The sequence below is a fragment of the Mauremys reevesii genome, linkage group 15 (genome assembly GCF_016161935.1).
Source record: "Mauremys reevesii isolate NIE-2019 linkage group 15, ASM1616193v1, whole genome shotgun sequence".
Taxonomy (NCBI): Eukaryota; Metazoa; Chordata; order Testudines; family Geoemydidae; genus Mauremys; species Mauremys reevesii.
The window spans coordinates 25,125,938-25,143,975 of NC_052637.1; positions in this window are offsets into that span (position 1 = coordinate 25,125,938).

Sequence of the window (18,038 nt, forward strand, 5' to 3'; positions counted from 1 at the left end):
GCCTGCCACATGACTAAGGGCAAGTGAGAGGGTTACTAAAACAGAGAAAAATGAAAGAGCTGTGTGAGGAAATTCATCCCCTGCCATGAGCCTGCATCAACAGCATAGAGGGAGGGAGCAGATGGTGGCACCCCTTTTTAACAGACCAGAAGAGAATTTAGTTTTGCATGTGGCCTCTCTTAGGCACTTTACAATATGAGTTAGTTACTGGCAGGAAAGTGAGTGCCTAATTGCAGCTTATCTCCTTGGGAGGAACCCTGTTAGGTCCCCTCAGACACATTTTGTTATCAGTTGGTCTCTTAGTAGACTAGCCAAGAATGGGGCTGATTTTATTTGTGGTTATTAAATGGTGGCTGTTTAATTTCTGAACCCAAACTTGGCACTGGAGATTGTGATACAACTTCTTCCTCGCATTTAACCCAAGGGGCCAAATTCACCACTGAAGTCAAAGGAGTTGAATCTGCCTATGCCAACCATGCATCTGACTTACACTGAAATTGCCAAGTAATGATGGATCTGGCCAGACCAAAATCCCAGATCCAAATTGCCTGAGCTTTTTGGTGGGAACAGAATTGGGACCCACATTCTGATCTGGGTTAAAATTTTCTGGCTCTGGTTCCATCTCATATGTCAACATGCTTGTGTATTTCACTGAAGGTGCAATTCCCCTCTGGACAAAGGACCAGCACCCCCCAGTGGGATTGTGATACATAGGCCTTGTAGTCCATAGGACTGGTGCTAACCCATTGCACAGGAGTGAATTCCACGCTGTTCTCTAGAAGTGATTACCATTTGCTGAAAGCTTTAATTTACTTGGGATAGTCTTGCTACAGAGCGCCTATGGTTTCTAATCTAATGGTCCATTAGAATCAGAGAAGGCAGCAGTAGAGCAGACCTATCTGGCCATACGTGGCCATGTTCCTGCCTCCCCAGCATTGTTCCCTAGAATGTATGCTTCAGTGCTTTGTCCAATCTCGTCTCAACTGACTCAAATCAATGGGGTTTCTGCCACGCCCCTTTGGGAGACCCTGCTAAAGTTGACTAGATCGCACCATTAGGACACTTTTCCTGATATTCAGCCTAGATTTGCCTTTGCTCAATTTAGTCGCATTACTTCTCATCAAATCCCATTAGGCCACCCTGAGTAGATAGGCTTGGCTTCTTTGCTTATTCATTTGGGACATTGGTATGCCCCTCTCCAGCCCAGGCTGTTCGCTGAGGCACAGAGAAGGACATTGAGGTGATGCTAAGCGAATGAAAGGAGAGGCCAGACAGCAGAGGAAAATGGAGCTGGCTACCACAGCCGCGCTCAGCATCACCCCTTCCTGTCCCCTTTCTGTTGCCTGGAGGCACAATACGCTGCCCATTTGGGTTCTTGCATGTCACAAGTAGATCTGTATATGCTGCTTGTCAGGCGGGCCACTTAGACCAGGCATGGTTTTGATTCAGTTATTTATACCAGCAGAGTCTATTATTCCAGGAGACTTCCTGGCCTGTTTTACTCCCTCTTTTTACTTAACAAGATGCTGGCCTGCCTCTAATTCAGGGCTCACCTCTGCATAACCCCTGTGGATTTCACACACAAAGTCATCATTTCAAAGGCAGCAGGAAGCTCCCACTGCTATGAAATCTGAAGTCATCCTAGACCTAGCACGCTTTAGGAGAAAGCAAAGCAGCAGTTACTAGTCTGAAGTGGAGCCCATCCCACATTCTTTTGTCAGAACCTTTTTGTTATAAGAATTGGGTATTTGACTAAAATGGAAATTGTCACTGAAAATTTTATTTTTGGTCAGGATTTTCTGGGTTTTTGGCAACCTTTCTTCTCCTCCCACTCCCCCCCCCCAAAAAAAAGCAGATTTTTTTTTCTTTGTTTCATTGGAAAACACAAAAATCCACAAACATCTTCAAATGAAACAGGAAATTTCATTTCAATTGACTTTTTTTGTAGAAAATATATAGCATTTGTCAAGGAGTTCAAGTGTTAATTGAAATGATTGCTAATGCGAGACAACTACTTACTTATATTTACTTAGATTGTAAGGGCTTTGGGGCAGAGGCTGTCTTTTTTTTCCCCAATGTCTGTACAGGGCCTAGCACAATGGGGACATGGGCTATGATTAGCCCTAGGCACTACAGGAATACAAACAATAATAATTTAGTATTATTCATCCGATTCTCAGCTTCAGTGGAGCTCCAATACATCACGTCCACTGAGGCTCTGGACCACTGGATGTTGCACTCATTTATAAAAAGATTTGGGGCCAAATTCTGCCCAAGCTTGGGGTGCAATTCACCTCTGTGCAGAGGGAGCAGCTCCAGGTTTATGCATCACTTGAGTCCTACTTCAGAGAAGGATTTGAATGGCCCCTCATGCCGCAGAGGCTTTATGCGCTGGAGGGAATTCAATCTCAAAGTTCTAGTGAAGTCAGTGAAGGCAGAATTTGGCCCGTGACGTCTAAATAAATTAGATTCCCTCGTAGCCAGATTTTAATACGTAAATTTGACTTAATATACATCAGCCTGAACTTTGCTGAAAGCCTCCATTCCTTTCCCTGGGTGCCATGTCATAAAGCAGGTGTGTAAGTAATACTGACTGCTATGTACAGTGCACCCTACTTATGTGCATAACCACCAGACCAGTACTTTGGAGGTGAATACTTGTGCGGATACAAATTTGCACGAGCGCTTGTGTATATTCACGGCATGGCACCTTTTCCACAAACTTTCTTCTGAACAAATTTTTCCTCCCTGGTGCACAAATATGGTCAGCAAACGGGGGGCACAGAGACCCCCCTCTTCTCTGAGCAGAAGATAAGAGTCACAGAGAGAGCCAAAGGGAATTATAGGTCTCATTTTTATCAACCCAATGTTCGCTAAGTGCCTCCTCTTGCATCCCTCAAATGACAAAGCTTCCATTGATTTCAGTGGTGTAAGATCATCCCTAATAGTTTCTGCTGCATTCACCCAACTAGTGACAATAGCAGCGATGGTGATAATAATGCAGATAGATCTTTAAAACCAGTGGCAGGCACTCCGCTGCTAATACACAGAGCATTGTGACCCTTTATTACTCGAGCAAAAGCCAGACCAAGACAGAGGAAAGAATCAAAGGAGAAAGGTCTCATTTCTTAGCCTGCCATAATTATCCCTGGTACAAGTCAAATAGCCATGGGCCACATGACAGGGGAAGTTTTTTTAGATAGTTTCCCTGAGCAGCAAAGTTAACCTTTAATCCCCAAAACACGTCCCTAGAGAACCAAAGGCCCAAGGTTGGGCTGAGTTTCCTTTTTTGTGTATCCAATCTTATTGATCACTCATCTGTTGGCTTGAATCAAATCAGCAGGGGAATGGGGTAAAAGAAATCCTTCATGCATGTACCTCTTTAAAATTGCTCTATGTTTTTCCTCTTATAGTCTGAGGAAGGAAAGCAACCAGACCTAGCAGATGCTTGGAAGGCACACTCCCCCTCTCGAAGATTGCCCCATCCACCAGCTGGAATAGCATCAGAAGCACGACAATTTCAGAGAAATAGCCTTTTGGTTCATTAATAAAATACAAGACAAGGGGCGGGGGGAAATGTCCCATCTTTGTATGAAGGCAAATCCCCCTCCGACCCATCGGAAGGAGACGACTTTGGAAAAATGCAGCATCTGATTGGTATTTGGCAAGAGACAGCCAGTAGAGCCCAGTCCAGATCCCCATCCTGTCAGACTTAATTACCACCATATATAATGAGATGTGATTGCACACTTCCAAGTCAGCTAGGCATGAGCAAGCACTAAGGTGGTGATTAACTATTTACAGGGCAAAAGCATGTCAGCCCAACCTCATTGGGAAAGGAGCAGAACAAACAAATCGATAGCAGAAGGCCAGACTAGAGAGTCAGGTCTGCAGGGGAGTTTCTGGGCCAGATCCTCAGCTGGTGTAAATTGGCATAGCTCCATTGAAGCCAGAAGAATGATGTTGATTTACATCAGTTGAGGATTTTTCCCTGTAGCTTTGCAAAAAGTTCCAATTTTGCCTAACGGGCTGCAGAAGGACACAGACACCACATATGGGGGAAACAGAGTAGAAAAGATTAATCTTGTGTTGTTCTAGACACCAAGCAGAATACAAGTTATTCTAGTGGGAAGGCAGGACCTGATCCTCCATTGGTGTAAATCAGTGTAATGCCACGGCACTCAAGGCAGCTACACCAATTTACATCAGCGGAGGATACTGAAGGGGGAAAGAAATGGATACTGGGTGTCGCTGATGTAAATTGGGTCAGGGGGCCAGTAATACTAGCACCTACAGCATTTCTGCAGCCCAGGCCTGCCTTGGTTCTTTGCACTCTAACTATTATGGCTCCATGTCTAGGTAGCAGCCAGTATCAAGCAGAGTGCACCAGGGGTCAGTCCTGGGGCTGGTTTTGTTGAACATCTTCATTAATGATCTGGGTGATGGGATGGACTGCACCCTCAGCAAGTTTGTGGATGACACTAAGCTGGAGGGAGAAGTAAATATGCTGGAGGGTAGGGATAGGGTCCAGAGTGACCTAGACAAATTGGAGGATTGGGCCAAAAGAAAGGGTTCAACAAGAACAACTGCAGAGTCCTGCACTTAGGACAGAAGAATCCCATGCACAGCTACAGGCTGGGGACCGACTGGCTAAGTAGCAGTTCTTCAGAAAAAGACCTGGGGATTACAGCGGACGACAAGCTGGATATGAGTCAACAATGTGCCCTTGTTGCCAAGAAGGCCAACAGCATATTGGGCTGCATTAGTAGGAGCATTGCCAGCAGATCAAGGGAAGTGAGGCCACATCTGGAGTAGTGTGTCCAGTTTTCAACCCCCCCATTACAGAAAGGATGTAGACAAATTGGAGAGAGTCCAGCAGAGGGCAATGGAAATTATTAGGGGGCTGGGTCACAAGACTTATGAGGAGAGGCTGAGGGAACTGGGCTTATTTAATCTGCAAAAGAGAAGAATGAGGGGGGATTTGAATAGCAGCCTTTAACTACCTGAAGGGGGGTTCCAAAAAGGATGGAGCTCAGCCGTTCTCAGTGGTGGCAGATGACAGAACAAGGAGCAATGGTCTCAAGTTGCAGTGGGGGAGGTCTAGGTTGGATATTAGGAAACACTATTTCACTAGGAGGGTGGTGAAGCACTGGAATGGGTTACCTAGGGAGATGATGAAATCTCCATCCTTAGAGGTTTTTAGGGCCCGGCTTGACAAAGCCCTGGCTGGGATGATTTAGTTGGGAATTGGTCCTGCTTTGAGCATGGGGTTTGGACTAGATGACCTCCTGAGGTCTCTTCCAACTCTAATCTTCTATGTTTCTATGATTCTATTGCTTACTGCCAAAGTGTCCTTTGGGTACCAGTTGCCAGCTGCTTCAGGTCACAGAGTGAGTCTGTGGCTGAGCCAGGAACTGAAGCTGGGTCTCCTGAGTCCCAGTCTTGTGCCCCATAAACTAGGCTCTCCTAATGACCCCAGCCTCTGTCTCCTGACCTCTCATTCACACAACAGGTCTATGACATGAAGTCTCAGGGTTGCCCCTGCATATGACTGCACAGCTTCCAGGAACATCAGTAGCCGCTGGATACTTCTGAGGAAGGAATCGGGCCCTTGCCATATACTGTGTGAGAATTCCCATACAAGCCCATTAGAGAGCAACTTTCTCAGGGAGAGAGTTTTAACTAAAAAAATCCATGGTCTCATTCTTATCTGATACTATATCTATCACCTGATAACCAAAGTACATTTCTATGTATAAATAAGTCTGGAGAAGAAGAACTGCTTTTAACATACCTGTGACAAAAAAAAAAATAGCATGAGTCTATCACTCCCCTTTTAACATGCAAAGAAAGTTTAGTGAGGTATTTTCAGCTTGCTGCTCAGAAATTTAACCTCATAATTTCATGTGTGGCCAGGTAAGAAAGGCCCCATTGAAAACACAAGCACATAGCATGAGTATATCTGAAGCCCAGCGTACTAAGCTTTGTACGGGTTGCCTGTGGTAATGTGAATTGCCTTTGGAGTTCTCTAGCTGGCACTGAAGAATGTGTGTGTTGCTGTACAATTGAGCCTGTTTAAAGACAGGGCTGGCTGAACATTTTCCCATCAAAACTGGTTTTCAGTGGAAAACTGGGATTTTGAAGGAGCAAAACTTTTCACAAGAAAGTGTGTGCTTGCCATAGAAAAATATGGATTTTTCATCATAAAAAACCCCAAAACCAAACACCCAAAGCTTAAGCTGAAATACATAAACAGAAAACCAAGCTATTTCAATTCAAATATCCCGGCTCAGGCGAGACCTAGCCTGATCAGGGAGCTCAGCCTGCAGAGGAGAATTGGGAAATACAACCCAAAAGGCATTGCATCCTGACATCTATTTTAATTAGCATAATATTTCAGAATATTGATCTGTATCTCACATCGTTTTATCCATGTGGAAATGGCAACTATAGTGACAAACACTGGGTGAAATTCACCCCTCTACAGAGGGACCAGCATTATGCATTACTTAGGTCCTAATTAAGGCCTATTTTGAGGACTTCTCTAGAGCAGAACCCTTGTGCTGGCCCCTCTGCAGGGGAGCACACAACACCAGTACTCTGAGCACTGCACTGCCTGCCAGTGTGTTTACAGGTGGAGTTCAAGATGTTGGCTTGAAAGCCCTAAGCGGTTTGGAAGCTGACTCCAGGAGAGCCTGCCCCTCTTCCTGTGTGGACTGCCACAGCTGTCATCAGGACACATGCCTGAAATTGAGCACCTTCCATATAAACGTGGCAGGCGTGCTGACAGGCCATTTCCCATGTACAGTCCTTGACTTTGGAACTCATTCGCTCCCTTGAACCAAGAGAGCCTGAATTTGTTAACCTTCCAGGTATCCCGTGCAGCCCAGCTAATTGCTCAGGCCTTTGGGAAAGACGTGGCTTTCTAAGTGGCCGAGTTGCCAATCATGGGAAGCTATTGAGGGAGCCATTTGGAAGCTATTGAGGGATTTTTGGAAGTATCAGTCCACTCATTCCCCTGAGCATTCATTTGGCTAGCAAGCTAGGACAATGGCTGTGGAGTATGGGGTTAAATACAGGTGCAGCTTATTGTGTGAAATCATGGCTGTCAATTACATTCAGTTGCTTTCTCTGATTAAAAAAATTAGCAAAATATTCCCTGTGCTAGTTAGGCAATTGCATGAGGTCATGGGGGACACGTTGTGCTAATCAGCAGGAGTCAATTTTAAATAAGAACTACATGAAATATACTAGATTCAAGATGTCCCCATTTTGCAGTATAGAAGCTTGTGAAATAGACGGTATGGTGGGGACCTTGATTTAAGGAGCCCTGAATACGGCCATAGAGTCACTGAGAAGGCCAAGTATATTTCAGAGGTAAATACAAAAGAGATGGTTTCTAGTAACAATCTGTACTGCCATGCAAGGGACGGGTTTAGTTTCTGGTTCTGGTCCCAGCATTTCTTCAAAACCTCATAAGAACATAAGAATGGCCAGAGTGGGTTAGACCAAAGGTCCATCTAGCCCAGGATCCTGTCTTCCGACAGTGGCCAATGCCAGGTGCTTCAGAGGGAATAAGCAGAACACATAATCATCAAGTGATCATTGAATACATATGTATTACATACAAAAAACAATGGCAAAGGAACATTATTAATGTTGCAAAGTCAAGCCCTTAAAAATTAGGAAATGCCAGAATTCAGGTTGCCTGGACAACCTTACTTTGAGCCCCCTGTGTGTATGCATTATGATATGGTCTTTCATTGCAGCTCACATACTTTTTCCGTAGGATCCCTGCCTCATTCAGTCCACAGAATGGATGGTGCTCACTTAATGTGTTCAATGTGTCATCCCGTTTCTTATTTACTGCCCATTATCCAGACCCTGCTCTGAAGACAGAACTATTGATTTCCTCATGGGTTCTTCTATGGAGCTCATCACTGCACAGCTGAGTGCTTCACCAACATTAACCAGTCTTCACAGCATCCCTGTGAGATGAGGCAGTATTGTTCTCTCCATTTTACAGATGGGGAATTGAGACACAGAGACATTAAGGTCAAAAGAACCCGCTAATTTTGGGTACCCAATTTGGGACACGTAGGACCTGATGTTTCAGAGTATTTAGCATTATAGAGCACTTTAGATGTTCAAAGCACAGCTCCCATTGACTTCAGCACTTCTGCAAATTGGATCCCAGGGTTTCAAGTCCCAGAAAATGAGGAACACACAAATAGTGACCACCTGTGAAATCTCTGATTTAAGTGACTTGCCCAGCGTCCCATAGGAACTCGGTGGCAAAGGCAAGGATAGAATCCAGTTCCCCAGGACAGCATTCAGGTGCCTCAAACATGACACCATCCTTTCTCTTCCTGCATTCCCCTGCCTCATCACTACACACCTTCAGACTTCTGCAGCAAATGAGGCAGGAGTCCTACAGACAACAGTCTCCTTTTCTATACAACCCTGATTCATCCCCTGAGCAAGTCCATCCTGTGCACTGAATGAGGCAGGGGTTGTGTGGAAGAAAGGAGCTAGTGATCATAAAATTGAAGACTGTATCATAACACATACACACAGAGGGGATGAATTAAGGTTGCACGGGCAGTCTTCATTCTGGCATTTCCCAGCTTTTGAGTGCTTGAACTTGCAGCCTTGATAACGTTTGTAATGTAAATTTTTCTGTGTAATGTCCTAGTCTTTTTTAAAAAGCGAACTGGAAAAAAAAACCCAGAAAATCCATTATGTGACTTCATATTGATGCCCACATAGGTCCTCGGCAGGCTTGGAACCTTTGGATCCCCAGCAGAGAGCTGAGCTAACAGAGTAACTGATAGCCCTAGTAGGTTTTCATCCTCTCTGTGGACCAGCCCTAGAGGGGAAGAAGACATAGTCCGCCAGTGGGTTTCACAGATATTTGCTGACAGCAGTGGAACGGTGAAACTCATGAATCTTGGTCTGCATTCCAGGCTCTGGCGGGAAGCATGCGGTTGTGAGCACAGACTCTTCTGCCCGTCTGTTCCCGCTCAAGCTTGACTCCTTCAGCTCTGTCCTCTCCAACCTCTCCCTGTCCTAGTTCCAGTCTCTTTGCCTACCCTGTCCCAGTCTCCATTCCTCAGGCTTCTCCTCCCAGTACCAGTCTCTTTTCCCAGCCAGTTCCAGTTTCTTCCCCCCTCTCTGGCTCCCAGTCCTACTTTTCCTCCCAGATACCCTGATCCAATATCAGTTTCCCCATCCCTCCCCGGTGCCTTGCTCCAGTCTCCCATCTTCCTGGCTTCTTGCCCAATCAGTGCCAGCCACTCCCATCACTCAAAGGCTCCCAATCCCAGCCTTCACTTACCCAGCTCCCAACTCCAACTACCCCCTCTTCCCAGCCCCAGCCTCTTTGCCCAGCCTGACCCACTCACAGCTTCTCCCCCACCCCCACCTCCAGTCCCAGTCTCCTTCTCCCAATCTGCCCCTTTTCTTGGTCCACTGTGTGCCCCCTCGGCATCTGAATCAGACTCCTCCTTCCTCCATGCTGCCCTGGTGCCAGCAGGGGGGTCACTGAGAGCACAGGAGAGACAGGCTGCCAGTCTCTGTTTTGGTGCCTGGCTTAGAGCAACTGGGAATACATTACAGGAAAGTCTGGCTTGTCCCCTGTAGCCCGGGGCTGGAGTTTGCTCAGTTGTTCTGTGGGGATGGTGCATACACAGTCTGGTCACGTGTGGGAGCTGTGAGAGGACAGAGCATGCTCAGTGAGGATGGTATCTTTAGAGTTTTTAGCTGCTAAGCTCTAGCAAGTCTCTACTGAACATGTGTGGGCTGTGTGTGTGAGCTACGTGTGGCCAAATTTGGATAGATTGTCACAGGGACAGCAAAAGGCACATCCCTGACACAAAGGCCATCCTCCCCCTGTCAAATTTCAAGTCCCTACTCTAAAACTTGGGGATGCTAGAGCTTTTCAAAGAAAAGTTTGCCAGATTTTTTTTAAATGGGCAGGCAGACACCTGGCATGGAAAATTTCAGCCCAATAATTAGAAGTTTGGCAAAGTTATAAGCAATTGAAATGAGAAGAGTTGGTCAGCTTTAATAATAGGTGATGCTACCAGCCTGACTATAAATATATTTTTGCAATATTCACCCAGCTCTGTATATAATAGAGAACACAATCAGAGAAATGGGTCTGTGGTCAGTGCAGGAAATGTTGCTCTTCCCAAATTGGTTTACAGAGCTGTGCAAAGATCCTTTGCTATGAACTTGAATTTTCCATGTCATCCTCAAAATCGGGGTGACTTCTTATTGTTATATATAAATGTGGACAGCTACATGCTTACTTTGAGCACTAGGAATCAATTTCCTATCTCACCTAGACTCATTCAATTCTGGAGTAACTCAGCTGACTTCCATTGAGTTACTCCACTGGTCAACTAACATTAGAATTTAACATTCAGGACTGGACATTCAGCTGATGTAAATCAGCCCAGCTTAATTGAAGTCAATGGAGCTACATTGGTTTACATTTGCTGTGGATCTGGGAAATTTCCTTTGGGCCAGATCTGGGCCATATCCTCAGGTGGTATTAAATCAGTGTGGCTCTCCTGTCTTCAATAGAGCTTTGTGATTTACACCAGCAAAAACTGGATCTGGCCCTCTGTTTTCAATTACACACATGCAACCCCAGTTACTGTTGTAGTATCATGTAGATCCCTCCAAGAGCAGAATTCTGTGCTGTATTTTTAAATCACAATAAGAGCTAAAGATGGAATTCAAATAAGAGCAATCAGCATACTGACCAATCAGGATGTAACATGAGCATTCCACTGGGCTGCTACCATGAGGAAATCTAAGTGGCTGGGTTAGTGGTAATTCTTCTAATGAATGTTCAGACCAGTCCACTGGGCTCCAGCTAATCAGTTCCTAATGCTGTTTTGTGAAAGTGGAGATGCTTATCAAATTCAACTGCCCCTTTAACTCACCTTCCCAACCTTGCTCCAAATCTGTACATGCCATGGGTTCGAAGCCCAGGCTTTTCCCATCAGCCACTGCATGTCCCTTGGGATTTTGGGGGCATTTCTTAAATCTTTACTAACTGATGGTAATTTTGACCTACAAGTGAACAGGAAGTGCCCTTCAAATTCCTTCCTGGCCTCCATACAATCTATTAAGGTGCTTAAGCTGCTCTTTCCCCATAAAACATCTTTTTTTAAACAATGCAAACTTTTCAATTGCAAAAAAAATAAAAGGCATGATTAATTATTCTGAAATAGGCTGCTTATTGCCTGAACTCCATAAAACATACGGCATGATTTAATACACTCCCCAAGAATGTGCTGTTTTTCATTTCTGCACAATCAAGATCTAAATCTCTGTCACTCTCTCCTGTATGAGCTGGAAATGGTTTTATATTCCATCTTGCTTTAAATTATACATATCAAGCTTATAATGGGACATGGCCTGTTTTGTTGCCAAAACCTGCTCTGTTAGATCATCTATTAAACTGTATTTATTTTTTATGACAAACAAGAAAAATGTCAAAACAGCTACTGAGCTCCTGTTAATGAGGACCAAATGCCTCCCTGGGCACCATTCATATTATGCTCGTTTGTACAGTAGCCGAGTTAACTTCCTCCTCTTCAGGAGTGCCTCCTCTACTGACAAGGACTTGAGAAAAAAGCTGCATCAAAGTCCCCAGGAATTAAGGCTCTTACTGTCTGCACTCGTGTTCTAGATCTGGGGTCAAAAGTTTCATCACAGCTGAATGCAAGCAGGGAAAGGGAGCCATGATGGGCTGGGGGAGGATAGGGCTGAGTTTGAAATAATGCAAAAGGAGGGACAACAATTTATGAGCAGCCCCTTGCTTTGAGCCAGTGCATGGGGGAAAAAACATTTATGAAATGGTTCTTAAGAGATCCCAAGGAGAACTGGTCAGTGAGTAAAGTAAAAGCGTCAAGGGGCAAGGCCTGCTTTGTTATACCAGTGTTTTCCCTTGAGTCCATGGACCTGAGAGCATGGGTTGGCCCTTAAGGACATGTCTACACTACAGTTGCTAGAACAGCACAGCTGCAGCACTAAGTTGTCCATTGTAGCACCGTAGCATAGACGGTTCCTACATCGGCAGAAGGGCTCATTCCATCAGTGTAGTTAAACCATATTTGAGAGGAGTAGCTAGGCCAATGAAAGAATTCTTCTGGCAGCCTAGATGCATCTACACTACGGATTAGATTGACCTCAGGACAGCGCTCAGGGTACAACATTTTTCATAGCCTTGAATGACATAGCTAGGTTGATCTAATTTTTAAGGGTAGCTCAGGCTTATGTCTTTCATCATTGCTACCTGATGACAGAACTTGATCAGGTACCTCAGAGGTACCTGATGACAGAACAAGGAGTAATGGTCTCAAGTTGCAGTGGGGGAGGTTTAGGTTGGATACTAGGAAAAACTTTTTCACTCAGAGAGTGGTGAAGCACTGGAATGGGTTACCTAGAGAGGTGGTGGAATCTCCTTCCTTAGAGGTTTTTAAGGTCAGGCTTGACAAAGCCCTGGCTGGGATGATTTAGTTGGGAATTAGTCCTGCTTTGAGCAGGGGGTTGGACTAGATGACCTTCTGAGGTCCCTTCCAACCCTGATATTCTATGATTCTATGATCAAGTTACCCTGAAATAACAGGTTGCCCTGAAACTCAGGTATAGGGAAACATGACAGGAAGAAGATGGGTACTTTTTGGTAAAGACCTTAGACTGAGATGCAGGTGATATGCGTTCAGTTCCCCCCTCTGGCACAGAGGAGAATGGATAGTCGTGTGGTTAGTGGGTCACTCTGGTGCGTGAGAGACTGGCATTCAATTCCTTGCTCTACTATAGACTTCCTGTGTAACACTGGGTGAGTGTTATATTCTCTCTGTGCCTCAGTTCCCTACCTGTGAAATGGAAACAAGAGCACTACTATGCTTCCTTAGGGTTACTGTGAGAGTAAAGGCAATACAAATTGTGAGGTGCTCAGATACTAGTGATGGAGGCCATATACGTACCTAAGACAGAGAGAAAGCTGCAAATCCTCACTGTGACCTTGAGAGAATCATTTAATCACCCTATGTCTCAGTTCCCAATTTTCTAGATGTCCACTTTATCCCACTCATTTTCTGTCTTGTCTGTTCAGATTGTAAACTCTTTGGGGCAGGAACTGTCTCTCACTACATGTCTGTACAGAGCCTAGCATAATGGGGCACCATTTCTGGTTGGTGCCTCCAGGCACTACTGTAATAAAACAATATATACAGTATATAATAAAAATTCATAACCAGTAACTTACATGATTACTTTGGTCTCTTTCCCTGTTTATAGAATCCCTGTGAACAGATTACAATTTTCTCAGATTTAGTTTTTGAAACTCTCTAGATAATTTCTGCCAGTAATTCTTTATCTGTGGATTGTATACGATCAACCAAAACAGTTTGAATTTCAAATACTCTCAATTAACTGCACAAATAGGTCACATGTCAAGTTTCTGTTCCCTGTAACAGAGAATTAGATTTAACTAGGACTGGTTGAAAACTTTCCATCAAAACTGTTTTTGAAGAAAGAATTATTTTTTAAAAAATGTCTGTTTTCTGTGGAAAATTTAGATTTTTCATTGAAAAAACCCCCACAACTTCTGAAAACCGAAAAGCTTTTGGTGTTTGGCTAAACCCAAAATACTCAATTTCAATATATTGCCATAGTGTCCGCTGGGAGCTGTAGTTTGGTTGCCCCATGCCCCCATTCTCCTCCATAAGCTGTGCTCCCCACCAGACTACATCTCCCATGATGCAGCATGACCAAGGACTCCCAAGATGCACCACTTCTCAACAAGGGCGGGAAGTCTCCAGCACATCATGATAAATGTAGTCCAACCATGGAACCTGGCATATAGAGGAAAATGGGAGCATGAGGGACTCAAAGTACAACTCGCATGCGGTACTTCAACAGTATTTCCAAATCTAAATATTTCAGGTTTTGGCTAAAATATTTTAGTACTCAGATTTTTGGTTAAAACATTAAATTTTGCGTAAAAGATTTTAAATTTTCATAGAAACTCTCCCATTTTCTGGCCAGCTCTAGTGAACACTCAGGTTTATGAATTCCAAATGTTCTTTCTGAAAATATACTACAGTATTCACTTATGATTCACTGTTTCCACTAATGAGGAAACTCAATAGCTACAACATTTCTAGGAAGCAAACACAAGGAAGGGCGCAATGATGATTTAACCAATTTGGTTTAAACATTTCACTGGATAATCTGTGAATATTTTTTGCCATTATTCAGCCAGCTTCCCTCAAAATGTCAATATGGAGAAGCCTTGAGAAAAGCCAAGCATGTTACAGGTCTGTGCCTGTTCATCAAAGGATGCAAGTCTGTTACAGGCCCATATACAGAGCTTTACCTCAAGCTGTAGCAGCTCATGCTTTTAGCTCTGGAGGTCCCTGGTTCATTTGCTAGGGTGTCAGCCAAGATGGCAGCTGTCACATTAGCAGCATTATTGCCCGCTGGCTTGGCCAAGGCATTCCTGTGTTATCTATGGGGAACATGCTACATAAGGTGCTTCCTTTGCCCTGGACTCCCTCCACACCAGGGTGTCGGAGTCCCCAGCTGGCAAGGGATGGTTGGGGAAGTTCCATGGATTCCAATGACATTTTGGCTTTGCTTCCCCTTCTGATGCGTTTCCCGTCCATTTTCCTTTCCTTTGCTCTTCTCTATGCTTCAGAGTAGAGGGCAGCACAGAGGACTTTATTTTTAACATGACTAGGAGCACTGCTTCCTCTTTCTCCCTGTGAGCCCAGCATCTGTTTGCTCGCTGCCTAGTCCTAACCTCTCCAGAGCTGTGGCCCATCAGGAGCCAGGCTGCCACCCACCATACCAGCTTTGCATAAAGCCAGGAACCACTGAGGTCCATGACAAACACGAGCTATACACAAGCCAGGCATGATGTTTGTTCCTTCCTCCTATTACTGCCTCTAGCCGCACAATTTGCCTAGCAAATGAGTTCTGTCTGTGAACATATGCAAAGAGAGCCCTTTGATCTGATGCAATTATCCAAAGCAGATTGCAAGTCTCTGTGGTGTTTCTGTGATAGAATTACCCCAGGAACCTGTGTCTGAAGCAGTCTGTGTACACAGTAAGAATAGGCTGATCTGAATCAATTTGGAATCTCCATATTTATTCCAGATACAAGGGGATACTGTCAACATAAAACTCACATGGTTAGAAGAAATATGTCCCCATTCATGCTGTTACATTGCATTTTACACTCACATGGAGATAAACCAAGGTCACTTTACTGTGCAGAAACCTTTCAGAGAAGCCCTCAATCTGATGCCCAGTCTTCTCTGCCAAGACACTGAAGATCCTATGGTGCTTTTCTTGACAGCTGGGGTTTTCCCTATTGTCCCTGGCCAAACTTATTGCTAATCATATTATTGGGAAGAGCTCTAGGCACCAATTGATCATCTTAGCTGCCTTCTGCCCTCCACCTCAGAGATGGCTGCATTTCACATCACTTTGGGATCTTACATTACAGAAATGTAAACCAGGTTACTATTATTAGACAGGAAAACTAGTCTGGCGAGTTTCACATTTGTTTTGTCAGTTTCAATTTCTTGTTCTCATATACTAATACAATGCTGTTGTGCTTGGCTTCAACCCCTGCAGCGGATGGTTTAAATCCTTAAACTCCTTCACTGAAATTTAAAAGAAAGCTCCATTCCTATTACAGTATTGGTGTAGGAAGCTCCTTCTTTCTTTCACAAAATCCTATTTATTTTAGCCTGAAGCTAGCGAACAGTGATCTGGAAGCAAGCCACTGGTACTGTACATACTGGGCAGAACATACCATGCCATTGGAATAATCACTTAGTACACCATACGAATACCCAGACACATGAATAATCAAGCCATGGTTTAATCAAAGTTAAAATAATGGTGTAATCAAAACCAACTATATGTCTTCTTTCTTTAAAGGAATTACAGACCAAGGCTTTGGCTGTAGGTTCAGTTTCTGAACCCCAGGCATATGGGAAGAACACACAGAGCCCACATTATCCTCTGTGAAATTATAAATGAATGAATCATCCATTTCTCTGTGGCACCAACTAGGGGAAGACTGGAGCGAGTTATCCTTCCTCTCTCCCACCTCACTCAAAGAGATCACTAGGCACAAACCACAGAGCTAGCAGGATCCTATGGAAAGGAGCTCATGGAACAAACATCTATGCCAGCATTCCAGCCTTGCCTCAGTCAGGAGGCGGGTTTTCTGCCAAACTTGTGGGCCCACACATCGGCTCGTTGCCATGTGTACAGCCTCATCAGGCAGAACAAGTAGAGTCATGGAAGCCTGTGGAACACCCGTGGGAGCAATAACTTGGGAACAGTGCAGGCCCAAACTACAATTCCCATGCAGGTTGAGAGGCCATGGAAATTTCCCTAAATTCAAGGGACAGATTGGGTTTGGTGGGGAGCAGACAGAAGTGAAAGGGCTCAGGCTAGGCAGAAAGAAAGAGTTAGCTGCTGTTGCACAGAAGAAGCAGCCAAACAAAACCAATGGAATACAGGAATCTACTGGGCTAGACAGCAGTTGAAATGAGCAAAGAGCAGAAATTATTTTCTCTGAATATTTGAAGATGAATTTCAATTCGGCCATGTTTGCAATCCTTCCGTGAGCCTTCGGATTCTTGCGAAGCACTCGGCGTTGGCCTAATTCTGCTCCTTTTGAAATCAGAGGTCAAACTCCTTTTGATTTCAGTGGTAGCAGAGATGAGCCAACCCTGAGCATTTCTGAAAGTCCCGCCTTTGAGATTTACCAGCACGAACACTGGTGAAAAATGAACTATGACGGGCAAGTGTCTGCATATTTGCCAAAAAAAATCATTTTCAAGGGGTGTGTGTGTGACTGTAAGAACTACACCGTAGCTGGTCTCATGCCTAGTTGAAAAAGGAGGAGGATTGGAGTCAGACTCTTTGCCGACTGTAAAACTTTGCCAAAGAAATCTAAGAAGTTAGTCTTTTATACTCTTGAAGGACTTGAAGAGCCAAGCCCCTATAGATGGGACTAAGAGTAGAAAAAGAAGATATAAGCAATTGTAAGATTCACAATTTACACTGTCCTGGTTACTTATATGCACCAAGTCACATGAAGTATAGTTTCTGTTCCTTGACCGGATGCCTTGTTTGACTAACCTACACAGGATGAAATTCATCCTGCAAATTTCCAACACTTCAGTAAAAAAATACAGTTTGAAATTGGCACTTTGACTCAGGTAGTTAACAAAGTTAGATCCATCAGTTGGCTGGAGAAGTTACATGTAGGGCTGATTGAAAAATTTTCATCAAAACTGGTTTTCAGCGCAAAACTAGGTTTTCAATGAAACAGGGTTTGTCATGAAAAAAATGTGCGCTTTCTGTGGGAAAAATTTTTTTTTGTCATAAATGTGAACACCCCAAAACTGAAATTTCTAACCTGTTTTTGCCAAAAGCCAAAAATATTTTGATTCTGAATTACCGCTGCGCCTTGTGAGTTTTGTGGTTTGGGTGCCCCATGTTCCCATCCTCCTCTATAAACTGGGCTCCCCAGCTGGATTACATTTCCTGTGGTACACTGTGGCCTCAAGACTGCCATGATGCAAAGCCTCCCCTTGCTAAGAGGAAAGACCGCTGTGCATCATGGGAGACGTAGCACCACCAGACAGCCCAGCCTGTAGAATACAATAGGGGCGCGGGGCATTCAAACCACAACTCCCATGAGGAACAGCAGCTGCATTTCCAAATTTAAATATTTTGGTTTTTAATCTTTTGCCAAAAAGTCAAAACTTTCTATGGAAAACTTTGCTTACAATGACAAAAATATTTTCCAACCAGCTCTAGTGGCATATCAGCTGCGTAAGTAAGTTGTATATTCAATTGTAACAGTTCCATTCAAACAATCCACAGACCAAAGGGAATTGACAAATACATTTGGTGCAGAATTTCGCAATCCGTTTGTTAATATATTATTTTTTAAAGGCAGATTGTGTTGAGTACATTTTTCA